Here is a 15272-nt window from a genome sequence, read left to right on the forward strand (position 1 = left end):
TGGGGTGTGTGAGTGGGGTGGGTTATGGGGGTGTTGGGTGGGGTGGGGTGGTGTGTGTGTGTGTGCGTGGGTGTGGTTTGGTGTGTGTGGGGTTGTGTGTGTGGGGGGTGGGGTGAGGGGCGTGTGTGGGATGTGTGTGTGGGGTGGGTAATGGGGTGGGTGAGTGGGGTGGGTGAGTGGGGTGGGGTGTGGGGTGGGGTGGGTGGGTTATGGGGGTGTTGAATGGGGTGGGGTGTGTGTGTGTGAGTGAGTGGGATGTGGTGTGGTGTGGTGTGGTGTGTGTGGTGTGGTGTGTGTGGGGGGGGGGGGTCGGGGTGGTGTGTTTGTGGGTGTGCGTGTGTGGGGTGTGTGTATGTGGGGTGGGTAATGGGGTGTGTGAGTGGGGTGGGATGTGTGAGCGGGGTGTGGTATGGGTGTGTGTGTGAGTGGGGTATGAGTGTGTGTGTGTGGGGGGTGGGGTCGTCAGTTGACAGGTACTAAAAATACTTTAAGGCGCACGTCAATCACATCTGTGGCGATCTGACAAGATGATCCAATGATAGATTGCCTTCAACTCCAGTTATTTCCCAGAAGGTGAGTTTTCTTTTTAGATTAAGTTACCTGATTAGCAGTTAACGTCAGGGACAATGTCATGGTAAAACAATACCTAAATGTTAAGTTTCGTAGTATGTCTAAATGAATCTTAATAAGAGGATTGGTTTGATTTAAGTTAAGCACTCGAACACTAATCTTTTGAAATATGTTTTAAAGAGGTAAAAAATATAGTTTTTGTACATTCGAGATATGTCGGAATTCAAATGTGACAATTATTCGTATAGCTGTGTTCAACAATTTCACCCACCCTACACCGACATGTTACGTTATTGCAACACAACCTTATTTAGTACCCAACAATACAAGACTACTAGCCCAAATGTGTTCTATACTTTACTGTGAGAGAGCTAAATTTAGCATAATGTTGAGTTTTGAATTAAAAGTGCATTTGAACTAACAATAAAATCGATATTTCGGTGAAATTGTTCGAGATTTTAACTCAAGTTTTAACCGTGAATTATTGACAATGTTGAATTCGTTGAACGATATTTTTAGATTAACGAATAGATTTTTTTCTACACGCTTGAGTTGAGAGAGGCGATAGCACATCAATAAATGAGGTACCACTGTGTAACTTCCAGACAAAAGGAGCCACCGCTGATATTATGTGTTGCCCCCACGGGAATTGTTAGCGCCCCCGTACTCTAACTACCCCCTCCCCACCCTTATCTCTCTAACTGATGTTCGTAATTCATCAACATTCATTAACAAAACTTGCTTTAATTTCCCTAAAGAATTAACGTTTTGAAAAATCATTACGGCAACAAAATTTCAAAATACAGCAGTCTATACTAGACTTTGTATTTTTTTTGTTTGTTGTGAAACTGGTTTAAAAAATTAATTCATTAAACTACGCTTTTTAAAACATGACACTTGTAAACACGGCCTTAGAGCAAAGGTTGTACATGGGAGGTACAAACCAAACAGTTGTCAATTAAAAAGTCGTATAAAATAGACCTGGTTATGCCCCAAAAATGTAAATCATAATCTATCCCCGTAGTGCTCAAGACAAATGTGAGCAATAAATAGAACTTATTGAGTCCATCAATTGCAATGATCTTGGCATGCGAGGGTGGGTGTGATGGGGGGGGGGGGGGAGATGTAGTCAGTGATATACCCAGTCACCTTGGTTTCCCTGAGTCAGGCACCCAGGGACCACCTTCAGACACGCACCATGGATCCAAACTCTTACCCTCTAACTGGCAGTCGAAAGCTCTACCATTCGACCACGCCGTCACTTTTAGTAGCAGTTGTGAACTGAGCAAATTATGTTAAATGTAGCTAAATTTTTGGATATACATTTCAATTTTTTTTAAAATATAGTTTTGATTTCAAGTTGCCAGGAATTTTGACTTGCTTGTAGGTTACTTTAATCTTTATTTCGTTATTTATTTTCTGATTTCTAACTTCGAGATGTTGATCAATTATTTATTTGTTTCACTTGACTTGAGTTGGTGTGAATCGGAGTTTTTAAATTAATTAGTGATTGCATTGTTCATTACAGAAACTACGGCTTTAATGGAACAGATTGTCGTCTTGATTAATTTTGAATGTGAACTCCATTTCGTTTTTATGGTGGTCTGCTATTAAAGGAAAATAAGTCACGGCGTGAAATGAATGACAAAGAACCGCAACTGGGGCCGTAAATTGAAGTTTTGTAAGATTTACAATATGTAATGCTTAGAGGCGTCTGTGTGTCTGAGTAGAGGGGGTGAAGGGGAGTAGCATAAAGTAATACAATGCCCTTTGCGGACTCTCAATGTCTCTCACACTGTAGGGCCTATAAAAAAAAAAAGCTGGAAGACACAAACTTATTTTTTTTTAAATCGACTTCGCGAGAGATGCGAGTTATGGTCCTTGCCTGAGTGCCAGATGGTGCTGTTCAGTGAGTGGTTACATTTAGTCACGTGATATACTCTTGTGTCTAGTGTTGAGCCTGGTGTATGCCTGCATATGTGGACGTTTTAATAAGTTCCATGCCGAAGACAATTTGGACTTATATTTACAAGAACCAAAACAAAAAATAAGTTCCCAAGAATAAATATTTAAGAAATCTCAAACCCTTTTGTTCAGTTTGGTGAATGCGAGTTTGTTAGTCAATCAGAACTTGGAACGTAATCGTTAGTCTGTTTCACCCGTAGTGAAAAGATATGCGGTTGTATGTGTATGAGAAATTTGTAAGTAAAGCTGTGTTCATGATTGTGTTGTGTAAGGGCTACAGCGATATCTAACGGTAGAACGCTCGAACGAAAAACCAAATGTCTCGAGTTCGGATCCCAGTTTTGATTCCTTAATATTCAACCTAGGTCCACCCAGGCATGACGGAGACTCACTATTTCCTTATATATTATAGACACATAATCAGGTGAGCTCTACTTCAACTGCACTATTGACCTCTAGGTCCGTAAGTGTATACCAATATTGTGTTTCAAATCAACTTCAAACAAACTTCTTGAACCAAAAGATGCTGATTTCATCTTACTACTCTCCGTGTTTTGTTTACTATTTCTGTTAGTACTTTTCTTTAAGTGCATTTAAAAAGCCTACGATTGTGTAATATTGATTAAGTACACAAAAGCATTTTGTTCATATCCCCATTGATTCCTATTCTAACCCGCCATGTTTGTATCTCCCAGCAGCCTCTGGTGCCACATCCGGGTTACAGCAACCACCGGTATACATTTCTCTCAAGAGAACTCTTCACTTCTGCGGGAACAGAAAATCGAATTGGAACCAAACTCTTAACGTTTTATCTCCCTGCTTTCGATTTCTAAGCGGCATTATTTCCCTTTGTTGACATACTTTTAGCTGAGCTTTCACTCAGTTACTCCCCGCTTAAACTAACAGATTACATTTGGAAAGTATCAACAGTTCTAGTATTGCTAACATAAACCTAACTACTTCTTAACTATACCGTTAGATTTCAAAGAACATTAATCCTGATCGTATCCATTACTTAGGACTTTAACACTTAGTCTAAATCTAAACATTAATCTAATCCTAGTATGTTTCCTCTAACCAAGATTTACTATAACATTAGCATAAATTTAAACATTAATCTAATTATAATACTAATCTTAATCCTTACCTTAATAATACCGACACACATATTATGTTTAAATGGTGTCTAGAAAACGTTCATTACAACTGATTGCCACGAACATATTTTATTCTATTAACCTTTTTATCTTAAAACCGTATCAATTGGCGTATTCTTAACAGGGTTTGAAAATTACTTGTATGGTTTGTTAAGCTCTGCTAATTGTTCGTGAATATATTAAGAGTTAAAATGAGAATACAACAATATACAGAACAGTAAGGGACGGCGTGGCCTAGAAGCAGTCACGAGTTCGAATCTTTTTCAAGGTAGTGGAACATCAGTGAGTCCACCAATATGTGATGGGTACCTTACTCACGTTAGGGAAAATAAAAGCGATTGGGCATATGCCGAGGTCGCTGAAACAGGTAAACTCTGCTTCACCTGCCCCATGTGTAATGGGCACGAACTGGAAAAGATGACGATACTGAACAATCGACTTAATAATTTGCAGCTTTTATTTGGATCTATCGAGTCAATCGTGCAGGTGATGTAGAGCTTTTCTGCGATTGGCGCCACGCTAAGTTTTATGGTAATTTAGCCAGGCGAATTTCTAAAAAAATATGAAATAAAATTACTCTTCAACATTTCGATGTTTAATTCTTATATATCCTTTTTGTTTTTACAAGATTCGCTCATGTCTGTTCATAAGCGGAGTCCTGACTCTACTCTTAACTCTAATTGCAATCCGTTCCCTAACCTCACGCATATTGTATATCTTTGTTTCATTCTTTATAATACTCGATCTCAGGGCCTAGCTTAAACGCCTTCGCCAATTTCCCTGACCTTTAACCTACGTCTAACCCTGTGCCCTTACAGCGCAACTTACATTTAAAAAAAGAACAAGATGTTAGCTAGTAATACGTGACAATTATTGTATAGAAACGTATTTAAAACCGACGAAACGACTCGAGGAGCCGAGAAAATCGTTCACTAATCGTACATCACCTGCCTCCAAGACGCCAATTTATTGGAAATTCCACCGATCCGGAAGTGACGTCACAGCTGAAGACGACCGCACACAGCTGGAGGGGAAGAGGGTGAGTGACTAAACCTGAAAGGACAAGATACTCAGCTGATCTGGGAGACGGTGATGTAACCATTTCAGGGGGGGGGGGGGGAGTGACAAAAGCTGAAAGGACAAGATACTCCGCTGATCTGGGAGACGGTGATGTAACCATTTCAGGATAAGGGGCAGATGGGTGGAGGGGGGAGGAGGGGGAGAATAAAATTAAGAAAAAGCAAGGTGATAAAAAAAATACCATCTCTCGGAGAAGAAGAGGTAACTATAATAGGAAAGATAGAAAAGAAAAAGGTAAGAAAAAAAAAAGAAAGAAATACATCTCGTGGAGACCTCGTTGTCTGATAGAATTTACACCGCTCTTGAAAGAATTATCTCAAGCGTACGTCACAGAAACAAAGCGCGGGGAGTTATTACCCCTTCTTTTATGCAAATTGGTCCCCGGTATTTTCAGAAGGCTAATAAAATTGTTGCCAGCTGCCTGGTAAGATCGACTGACCAGTGGCTACTCGGAGGTTTGCATGAATTTTCTCAATCAATACGGCCCAGTCCTGAAAGGGTTAACAGTTTTATGCTTTGTTTTTATTTGTTGTGTCTGTGTGCAACGCTTAAATTAGGAGGGGGGGGGGGTACGCTTTACACCTTTGTCATTGATTCGCGTCTATTTTTTTAAAGACGTTGTAAAGTAAATCGATTTACACGATTTACAAACGTCATGTTTTAGAAGAGTCGAATTTTACCCGGCAGTTATGGAGTCAGAATATGCCATCTGTCATCTACGTATATCAGCATGACTTATTAAATATATTGTTGTATAATGGTTTAACAAAAGATCAATTCATTCTACTTGCATTCATTAAAAAATAAATTTTAATGTATAACCACAGCGTAGGCCTAACTGTTTTTACTAATGTTAATGTGAAGTTAGTGTAGCCTCGTTTCTAGTGACGTTGTGAAATTCGACATACATTTAAAAGAAAAGTTGATACTAATGTTTTAGCCTAAAGAAGAATTTTAATTTTTTTTGAAGACTTAGATTTAAAAAAAAGAACAACTATAAATCGTACACTTTAATAAAATCAAAGCATTGTATCGTATATTTGTTGAGTTGTTCAATGCGAAAATTTGTTCAGTGTGGGATTGTTCAGTGTGTAGGATTGTCTTTGTGTTGGATTGATTGGCACCTTAGATTTTGTGGGTGGTTTGGTTGTTGTGCGTATAATATTGTCTTAAATTTTCAAAAAGAAATGTAGGATAGTTCGATTAATTCAATGGCTGTTTATGATTATTTGAGTTAATGAATGGGCGTGTATGATTGTTGGAGTTATTGAATGTTTGTGTATGATTGTTGGAGTTATTGAATGTTTGTGTATGATTGTTGGAGTTGTTGAATTGATATGTCGTTTTGTTGTAGTTGTTGACTAGATATGTATGATTGTTGGATTTATTGGTTGCATGTCTGAAATTTAGGACAAAGTATGTTCAACAAAAGATTAGAATCACTCGAGTCTGAAGGAGTGGTGTCACATTTTTTCACATCACCCTAAACATTCACAAATAGACTTTCATAATCCCATACACCATAAACTAAAATAACAAGTATCTATTCACAAAAGGACATGACATTAGAAATACACATATGAAAGAAATGTCATCCTATCCTATTTGAAAAAAAGCGACATTTAAAAAATTATTTGCTTATAAAAAAGTTTATAAAAACTTCATTTATTTCTCGTAAGGGTTTCTCGTTATAAACAGATTAAAAACACCGGAAAAACATCGGAGCAGAAAAAACACAATTATAACCAAAAATTCATTGAGAAAATTGGAATTCGTTGCAGGCGCTTGGAAAATTAAATAAAAAATGTGGTATCGAAATTTAAAGTTGGATTTTGTTCAAGTAAATGGCAAAGTTTTAAAAATAAAATAATTAAACCTGCTTGGAGAGTTTTGAAATATTTTTTTAAGCTACATGCAAACAATGAGATCTTGGTGGGTCGGCTAGTTAACGGACACAGTGAACTGGAGTATAAGATCTCTGATGTGTTCAGTGGTGATTGTTTTGTAGTAGTTTTGTTTTGTAGTAGTTTTGTTTTGTAGTAGTTTTGTTTTGTAGTAGTAGGTAGTCCAAACTGGTGAAAAAGTGCGTTTTAGGGTCAGTTTTTGCGGTTTTCAAAAATAAAATTTCACTACTTCTAGTTGTCCTACAAGAATAAAAATTATATGTCAATAAAGTTTAAGCCTTTATCTGTCGTAATCTGGTATTTTTATATCTGTAACACATGTTTGAATGTGTTTTATATTTGTTGGAAAAGTATCAGTTACGTATACAAATTTCACCGTTTTGCGTGTACCGATCGACCCCACACTGTTTCATTTGGTTGCGGCTTCGCGACGAAGCATTGTAGAAGCATAATCTTAATGTCATTTTAAAGAGCGAATTCTAGTCTGTCGTTTGATGTATAAATTGAAAAAATAACTTGCTTATTTCATTTTAAAAAATCAGTTTTTAAACTTTAAATGACGATATATACACGAAAACAAACTAATTCTGTTTCAATCTTTACACCGATGTAAAGTTCACTTTTATAACTACTTTGTGTTGTAAATTCAAGTCTTTCTGATTTACGGTCGCGAAGCCGTACCCTCAATAAGCATATAACCCTCGAGTCAACTTTCAGCCCCGAGTCAGTTGCTCGCCGAACGGTTTTAAAGGTTGACGACCGATGATGCTAAACGGATTTTACCCTTGCTAGAGCCTTCAAACAAGTTGTAAGTATCATTTTTAAAGTTTCATTTCCATTTTAATAAATGAATTTTAAGTTTGAATGTCAGTTTGGTTTAATTAGCACACGTTATTAATGTAAATTTGAACCCTACTAGTCCACGGTTTTAGAGCGTGAACTACGCTTGTACACAGGGTGTGTTTAGACGTGAAGCTATTTAATTCAGGACATTCTAGGGACTTAAAATATGGATGCACTTAACTATTAGATGCTAGTGTTTACTAATTCTTTAAAATCTATCGAATGGGATTAATGATAGGGTCGTATTACTACAGTTTATCTGGACTATCGCGTCAAAATTATGAATCGACAAATTCAAAATGGCCACCAGACATTCTTGGTTACTATGTGGACGAACTCAATTATTTACAGGGAACGAAGGTTAAATACTTATAAAATATTATTGAAACACAAAAGAAACTTATAATTGTAATAACTATACATTTTTATCAATTTATTTAAAACAAAAGACACTAAATTTTAAGGACTAATGTGATTAATTTTTAATTTTCTGTTGTGCCCTTTGATTCTGATTCCCCTGCTGAATAATGTGAAATGGTCTGCGCCAGTCTCCTTGATAAAATGTACCAGATCAATTTTTAGATAAGATTGTACATGTTGTGACTTAGTTTTAAATGTTATATTAGTTGTAAGTGTAAGTAGTACTAGTAGTATTTCTCATTATTTATTTATTTTATATGTATATAGTAACACTGAAGGACAGTTAAGTTGTCCTATATGATGTTGAGAACCACAGTATGGCATCTTCATCATTGGATATCTCAACCATTGTGGCACAAACAACGAATATTTCATTCAATAGAATTAATGTTCAAAATATACTATCAAGTATAAATTTCTTTAAACAAAAAGGTGTTTTCAGGCTTTTTCATGTTTCCAGCTACAGTCACAGGATAAATAGTAGGCCTACAAAATAGGCTAGTAGTAAATCTAATTATATTTTATTAATCACTAAATCAATTATTTATTCCATAGCTGGAGGCATTTATGGTGGCCTATCCAGAACTTTCCTTACAAGGGAAGGGAAGAAGGCCAAGCCCCCCCCCCCCAACTACAGTTCCCAAAACATATTACTTACTCTTGATGCTCCACAAGATCAAGGTTGGGGGAAACAAGACATACAAAGATGTGGAGTTGTCGTTTTAAAAACTGTTCCCCCAAAGCAGTTATCAACCCAATAGGTTTGAATGTAGCAGCAACTGCTGCATTACTTGTAGGCATCACGTCTTTATTAGATTACATTACATTACTCCACTAAATTTTGATTCTGTTTCTCCTGCTCTAGATAACTGGCATTTTTTAAAAATAATATTTTAACTCATGTGATTTTTGAAAATAATGAACACATTATTCCTGTTAATGTTACCAACAAAATAGTTTTAGAGTTATTCTATGTCCAAAGCAAAAAAAAAAAAAAAAAAAAAAAAAAAAAAAAAAAAAAAAAAAACAATTGAAAATAAAAGTGACCAAAACGCATTTTTGTCATTTTCAATTATTTTTTTACCTTAGAAAGACTCATTTTAGATAACTGAAAAAAATTGGGCATATATATTACAAACTTTGCAGTAACTTTACCAATTTCTACACTTCTATGTTATTTAGTTTAGAAAATATGGGTTCTCAAAGATGGCACTTTTTAAAAATCAGTTTTTTACCAAATTTTGCTTTTTTAAAAATCGCATAACTTTTTTATTTATTAAGATATTTTTATAAAATTTGTGGCATAGAGCTTACAATTAAAAGTTCTTTCATGACATACTCACTCCAGAAGTCTGCAATCAATAGTTAATTTCAGTTTGGACTACCTAGTAGTAGTTTTGTTTTGTAGTAGTTTTGTTTTGTAGTAGTTTTGTTTTGTAGTAGTTTTGTTTTGTGGTTGTTTTGTGGTTGTTTTGTGGTTGTTTTGTGGTTGTTTTGTGGTTGTTTTGTGGTTGTTTTGTGGTTGTTTTGTGGTTGTTTTGTGGTTGTTTTGTGGTTGTTTTGTGGCGGTTTTGTGGCGGTTTTGTGGCTGTTTTGTGGCTGTTTTGTGGCTGTTTTGTGGCTGTTTTGTGGCTGTTTTGTGGCTGTTTTGTGGCTGTTTTGTGGTTGTTTTGTGGTTGTTTTGTGGTTGTTTTGTGGTTGTTTTGTGGTTGTTTTGTGGTTGTTTTGTGGTTGTTTTGTGGTTGTTTTGTGGTTGTTTTGTGGTTGTTTTGTGGTTGTTTTGTGGTTGTTTTGTGGTTGTTTTGTGGTTGTTTTGTGGTTGTTTTGTGGTTGTTTTGTGGTTGTTTTGTGGTTGTTTTGTGGTTGTTTTGTGGTTGTTTTGTGGTTGTTTTGTGGTTGTTTTGTGGTTGTTTTGTGGTTGTTTTGTGGTTGTTTTGTGGCTGTTTTGTGGCGGTTTTGTGGCGGTTTTGTGGCTGTTTTGTGGCTGTTTTGTGGCTGTTTTGTGGCTGTTTTGTGGCTGTTTTGTGGCTGTTTTGTGGCTGTTTTGTGGCTGTTTTGTGGCTGTTTTGTGGTTGTTTTGTGGTTGTTTTGTGGCTGTTTTGTGGTTGTTTTGTGGTTGTTTTGTGGTTGTTTTGTGGTTGTTTTGTGGTTGTTTTGTGGTTGTTTTGTGGTTGTTTTGTGGTTGTTTTGTGGTTGTTTTGTGGTTGTTTTGTGGTTGTTTTGTGGTTGTTTTGTGGTTGTTTTGTGGTTGTTTTGTGGTTGTTTTGTGGTTGTTTTGTGTTTGTTTTGTGTTTGTTTTGTGTTTGTTTTGTGTTTTTTTTGTGGTTGTTTTGTGGTTGTTTTGTGGTTGTTTTGTGGTTGTTTTGTGGTTGTTTTGTGGTTGTTTTGTGGTTGTTTTGTGGTTGTTTTGTGGTTGTTTTGTGGTTGTTTATTGTTGGATAGATGAAACAGCAACTTTACTGCTGATAGAGTATGTTAAAAAGTGGTAATTAATGTGAATTAATGTGTTGAAAATTATTGGACTTATCATTATAATCATCTTATTTAAAATACAATGACGTGCTTCATACAATATAAATACAACAACAGATACTTTTATAATCTTAGCCCTTTTTTCAATGAGTTAGGATTAGGTTAATCTCTTTACTATACAAGAGATTTTTTGTTTTGATCTGTATTAACGAGAAATTAATCGATCGATAATTCTGTAAAAATATTTCAACATTTCTCAATGAAGCAATTAAAGTGGTTGAAAGGAAATATTAGAGTTTGGATCACACTTAAAGGATTTTTTTCCCAAGTTAAAGTGCACTTTGTAAATTGTTGAAAATATAGCTAACACGACCAATTATACTGTTGCTCAATTAGGTTTAATTAGGTTTTATAGTAGCTAAGCTTTATTAGACAGAGATGATTAAAATATCACCATAAAAATACAAATACGTACATCTTAAGATGTAGTAACTGATCAACGATAAAAAAAATCTTAAACAAAAGCCAGACTCTTTGAATAGCCATCTTTCGTTTTTAAGAATTTACTTGCTCAAGAAAACTACTTCAAAATAATCAAGGACTCCAGAAAATAAAGACCTATTTGATGTTATTGAGCGATAGATTGTCGATAGCCGCTGACGCGATCACAGAGTACTAGAGGTGAGTAGAAAATCTGGACGTTTCAAGTTCGAATCCTGCTGGAGGACATATTTCCGAGTTTCTTCAGCTATAATGAGTACCTGTCAGTAGTGTTGGGCTTTGTGTTAGCGACACAATACACGTTGTTATGGAAACGGGTAAACTATAACATGTGTGTTGTGAGCGAAGTGTTTTGTTGACAAGAGCCTTTGTACGGTAAACACTTACTGTTGGAGTAACTAAATATATCACAACAGTGCATCTCAATTATACAGTATAAGATTTCAAGGCGAAGAGTTGGCCTACTTGTAACAAAAATTTGTAACGTATATTATAATTATATTGTGGAGAAAAAAGAGACGAATTCTTTATGTTTATTTGATTAAAAACATAAAAAAATACTTTTTACCCGGTACAATTCCTGTTTGTAGTAAAACAGTTTCTTCCAGACTTTTTTCTACGGGCGTGGCGGACACTGGTAAAAGTACATATTTTGTATATAAATCTCCATTTCTTTCGAGTGAGCAGTAGACTTTCTTAGGGGGGTGGGAGGGAGGGGGGATGGGGGGGGGGGGGGAAGATGCCCAGAAGAAACACTGGTAACTAAAAATATCACAAAAGTGCATCCTAATTATAAAGTATAAGATTTCAAGGTCAACATTACTCTTAAGAATATTTTATAGTATAAGTATATTATAGAAAACAGAGACATCTTTATGCATATTCGTTTAAAAACAATATATTGCGCTACTTTTAAATTTGTTTTGTTTTTTAGAAACATCGTTATTGTTGAAAAATTCGATTTGGGCTTCGACGCTAAGTGTAATTTATTAAGTTTAGGACACTCAGCCTTGACCTTTAGTATTTCTGCTCCTCCCAGTGGGCGTGGCATTAAAGTAAAAAAGTAAAAAGAACTTTAAATTTAATTCCCTGAGTTGTTTATACCCAACCCACGGGGGGAGGGGACCGAGTATGGGGGAGAGTTTAGAGAAATTGTTTTTGGTTCGGAGTAATCTTGAGGAGTCTTTGAGTCGTCATCAGTGGGGGAACATTGGCAGATGTTGCAGGTTTATGTGGTGGTGGGATGGTGCAGGTTTATGTGGTAGTGTGGTATGGTGCAGGTTTATGTGGTGGTGTGGGGTGGTGCAGGTTTATGTGGTGGTGTGGTGTGGTGCAAGTTTATGTGGTGGTGTGGGGTGGTGCAAGTTTATGTGGTAGTGTGGTATGGTGCAGGTTTATGTGGTGGTGTGGGGTGGTGCAGGTTTATGTGGTGGTAGTGGGATGGTGCAGGTTTATGTGGTAGTGTGGTATGGTGCAGGTTTATGTGGTGGTGTGGGGTGGTGCAGGTTTATGTGGTGGTAGTGGGATGGTGCAGGTTTATGTGGTGGTGTGGGATGGTGTAGGTTTATGTGGTGGTGTGGTATGGTGCAGGTTTATGTGGTGGAGTGGAAGATGGTGCAGGTTTATGTGGTGGTGTGGCAGATGGTGCAGGTTTATGTGGTAGAGTGGGATGGTGTAGGTTTATGTGGTAGAGTGGGATGGTGCAGGTTTATGTGGTAGTGTGGGATGGTGTTGGTTTATGTGGTAGAGTGGGATGATGCAGGTTTATGTGGTCGCGGGATGGTGCAGGTTTATGTGGTAGAGTGGGATGGTGCATGATTATGTGGTAGAGTGGGATGGTGCAGGTTTATGTGGTAGTGGGATGGTGTAGGTTTATGTGGTAGAGTGGGATGGTGTAGGTTTATGTGGTAGAGTGGGATGGTGCAGGTTTATGTGGTAGAGTGGGATGGTGCAGGTTTATGTGGTAGAGTGGAGTGGTGTAGGTTTATGTGGTAGAGTGGGATGGTGCAAGTTTATGTGGTAGAGTGGGATGGTGCAGGTTTATATGGTAAAGTGGGATGGTTGAGGTTTTTGTGGTAGAGTGGGGTGGTTGAGGTTTATGTGGTAGAGTGGGATGGTGCAGGTTTATGTGGTAGAGTGGAGTGGTGTAGGTTTATGTGGTAGAGTGGGATGGTGCAAGTTTATGTGGTAGAGTGGGATGGTGCAGGTTTATATGGTAAAGTGGGATGGTTGAGGTTTTTGTGGTAGAGTGGGGTGGTTGAGGTTTATGTGGTAGAGTGGGATGGTGCAGGTTTATGTGGTAGAGTGGAGTGGTGTAGGTTTATGTGGTAGAGTGGGATGGGGCAGGTTTATGTGGTAGAGTGGGATGGTGCAGGTTTATATGGTAAAGTGGGATGGTTGAGGTTTTTGTGGTAGACTGGGGTGGTTGAGTTTTATGTGGTAGAGTGGGATGGTGCAGGTTTATGTGGTAGAGTGGAGTGGTGTAGGTTTATGTGGTAAAGTGGGATGGGGCAGGTTTATGTGGTAGAGTTGGATGGTGCAAGTTTATGTGGTAGTGGGATTGTGCTGGTTTATGTGGTAGAGGGGGACGGTGCTGGTTTATGTGGTAGAGTAAATGGTGCAAGTTTATGTGGTAGAGGGGGATGGTGCTGGTTTATGTGGTAGAGTGGGATGGTGCAGGTTTATGTGGTAGAGTGGGATGGTGCTGGTTTATATGGTAGAGTGGGATGGTGCAGGTTTATGTGGTGGTGTGGGATGGTGCAGGTTTATGTGGTAGAGTAGGATGGTGCAAGTTTATGTGGTAGAGTGGGATGGTGCAAGTTTATGTGGTAGAGTGGGATGGTGCAGGTTTATGTGGTAGAGTAGGATGGTGCAAGTTTATGTGGTAGAGTGGGATGGTGCAAGTTTATGTGGTAGAGTGGGATGGTGCAAGTTTATGTGGTAGAGTGGGATGGTGCAAGTTTATGTGGTAGAGGGGGACGGTGCTGGTTTATGTGGTAGAGTAAATGGTGCAAGTTTATGTGGTAGTGGGATGGTGCAGGTTTATGTGGTAGAGGGGGATGGTGCAGGTTTATGTGGTAGAGGGAGACGGTGCTGGTTTATGTGGTAGAGTGGGATGGTGCAGGTTTATGTGGTAGAGTGGGATGGTGCAGGTTTATGTGGTTGTGTTGGATGGTGCAGGTTTATGTGGTAGTGGGATGGTGCAAGTTTATGTGGTAGTGGGATGGTGCAGGTTTATGTGGTAGTGGGATGGTGCAGGTTTATGTGGTAGTGGGATGGTGCAAGTTCATGTGGTAGTGGGATGGTGCAGGTTTATGTGGTAGAGGGGGATGGTGCAGGTTTATGTGGTAGAGTGGGATGGTGCAGGTTTATGTGGTAGTGTGGGATGGTGCAGGTTTAGGTGGTAGTGTGGGATGGTGCAGGTTTATGTGGTGGTGTTGGATGGTGCAGGTTTATGTGGTAGAGTGGGATGGTGCAGGTTTATGTGGTGGTGTTGGATGGTGCAAGTTTATGTGGTAGAGTGGGATGATGCAAGTTTATGTGGTAGAGGGGGACGGTGCAGGTTTATGTGGTAGACTAGGATGGTGCAAGTTTATGTGGTAGTGGGATGGTGCTGGTTTATGTGGTAGAGGGGGACGGTGCTGGTTTATGTGGTAAAGTGGGATGGTGCAAGTTTATGTGGTAGAGTGGGATGGTGCAAGTTTATGTGGTAGATTGGGATGGTGCACGTTTATGTGGTAGAGTAAATGGTGCAAGTTTATGTGGTAGAGTGGGATGGTGCAGGTTTATGTGGTAGAGTGGGATGGTGCAAGTTTATGTGGTAGAGGGGGATGGTGCAAGTTTATGTGGTAGAGTGGGATGGTGCAAGTTTATGTGGTAGAGGGGAGCGGGGCAAGTTTATGTGGTAGAGTGGGATGGTATGTTGTTATGTGGTTCATGTATCTGGTGCAGTGTACTGTTATATGGGTGATTCTCCATTCTGATATGTGTCCCGATTATGTAGTCTAGTGTTCTGTGAATAGGCAAAAAATGCGGACACCCCTATTACATAACGCCACGAAGATGGTACCTAACATAGGGTAGTTGATGGTATGAAGATGGTACCTCACTTCTTGTAGGTGATGGTATCTTGATGGTACCTCACTACCGGTAGATGATGGTATGTAGATGGCACCTTACTTTGAGAATGCATGTAATGTAGATGGTACCTACATAAAGGTGGTATCTCACTTCTGGTAGGCGAGAGCATACGGATGGTACCTAACTTCTGGTATCTGATGGTATGAGGATGGCACCTTACTTTGAGAATGCATGTAATGTAGATGGTACCTACATAAAGGTGGTATCTCACTTCTGGTAG

Source organism: Physella acuta, unplaced genomic scaffold, assembly GCF_028476545.2.
Source record: "Physella acuta isolate Inbredline_101_S28 unplaced genomic scaffold, ASM2847654v3 ptg002442l, whole genome shotgun sequence".
NCBI classification, from domain to species: Eukaryota; Metazoa; Mollusca; class Gastropoda; family Physidae; genus Physella; species Physella acuta.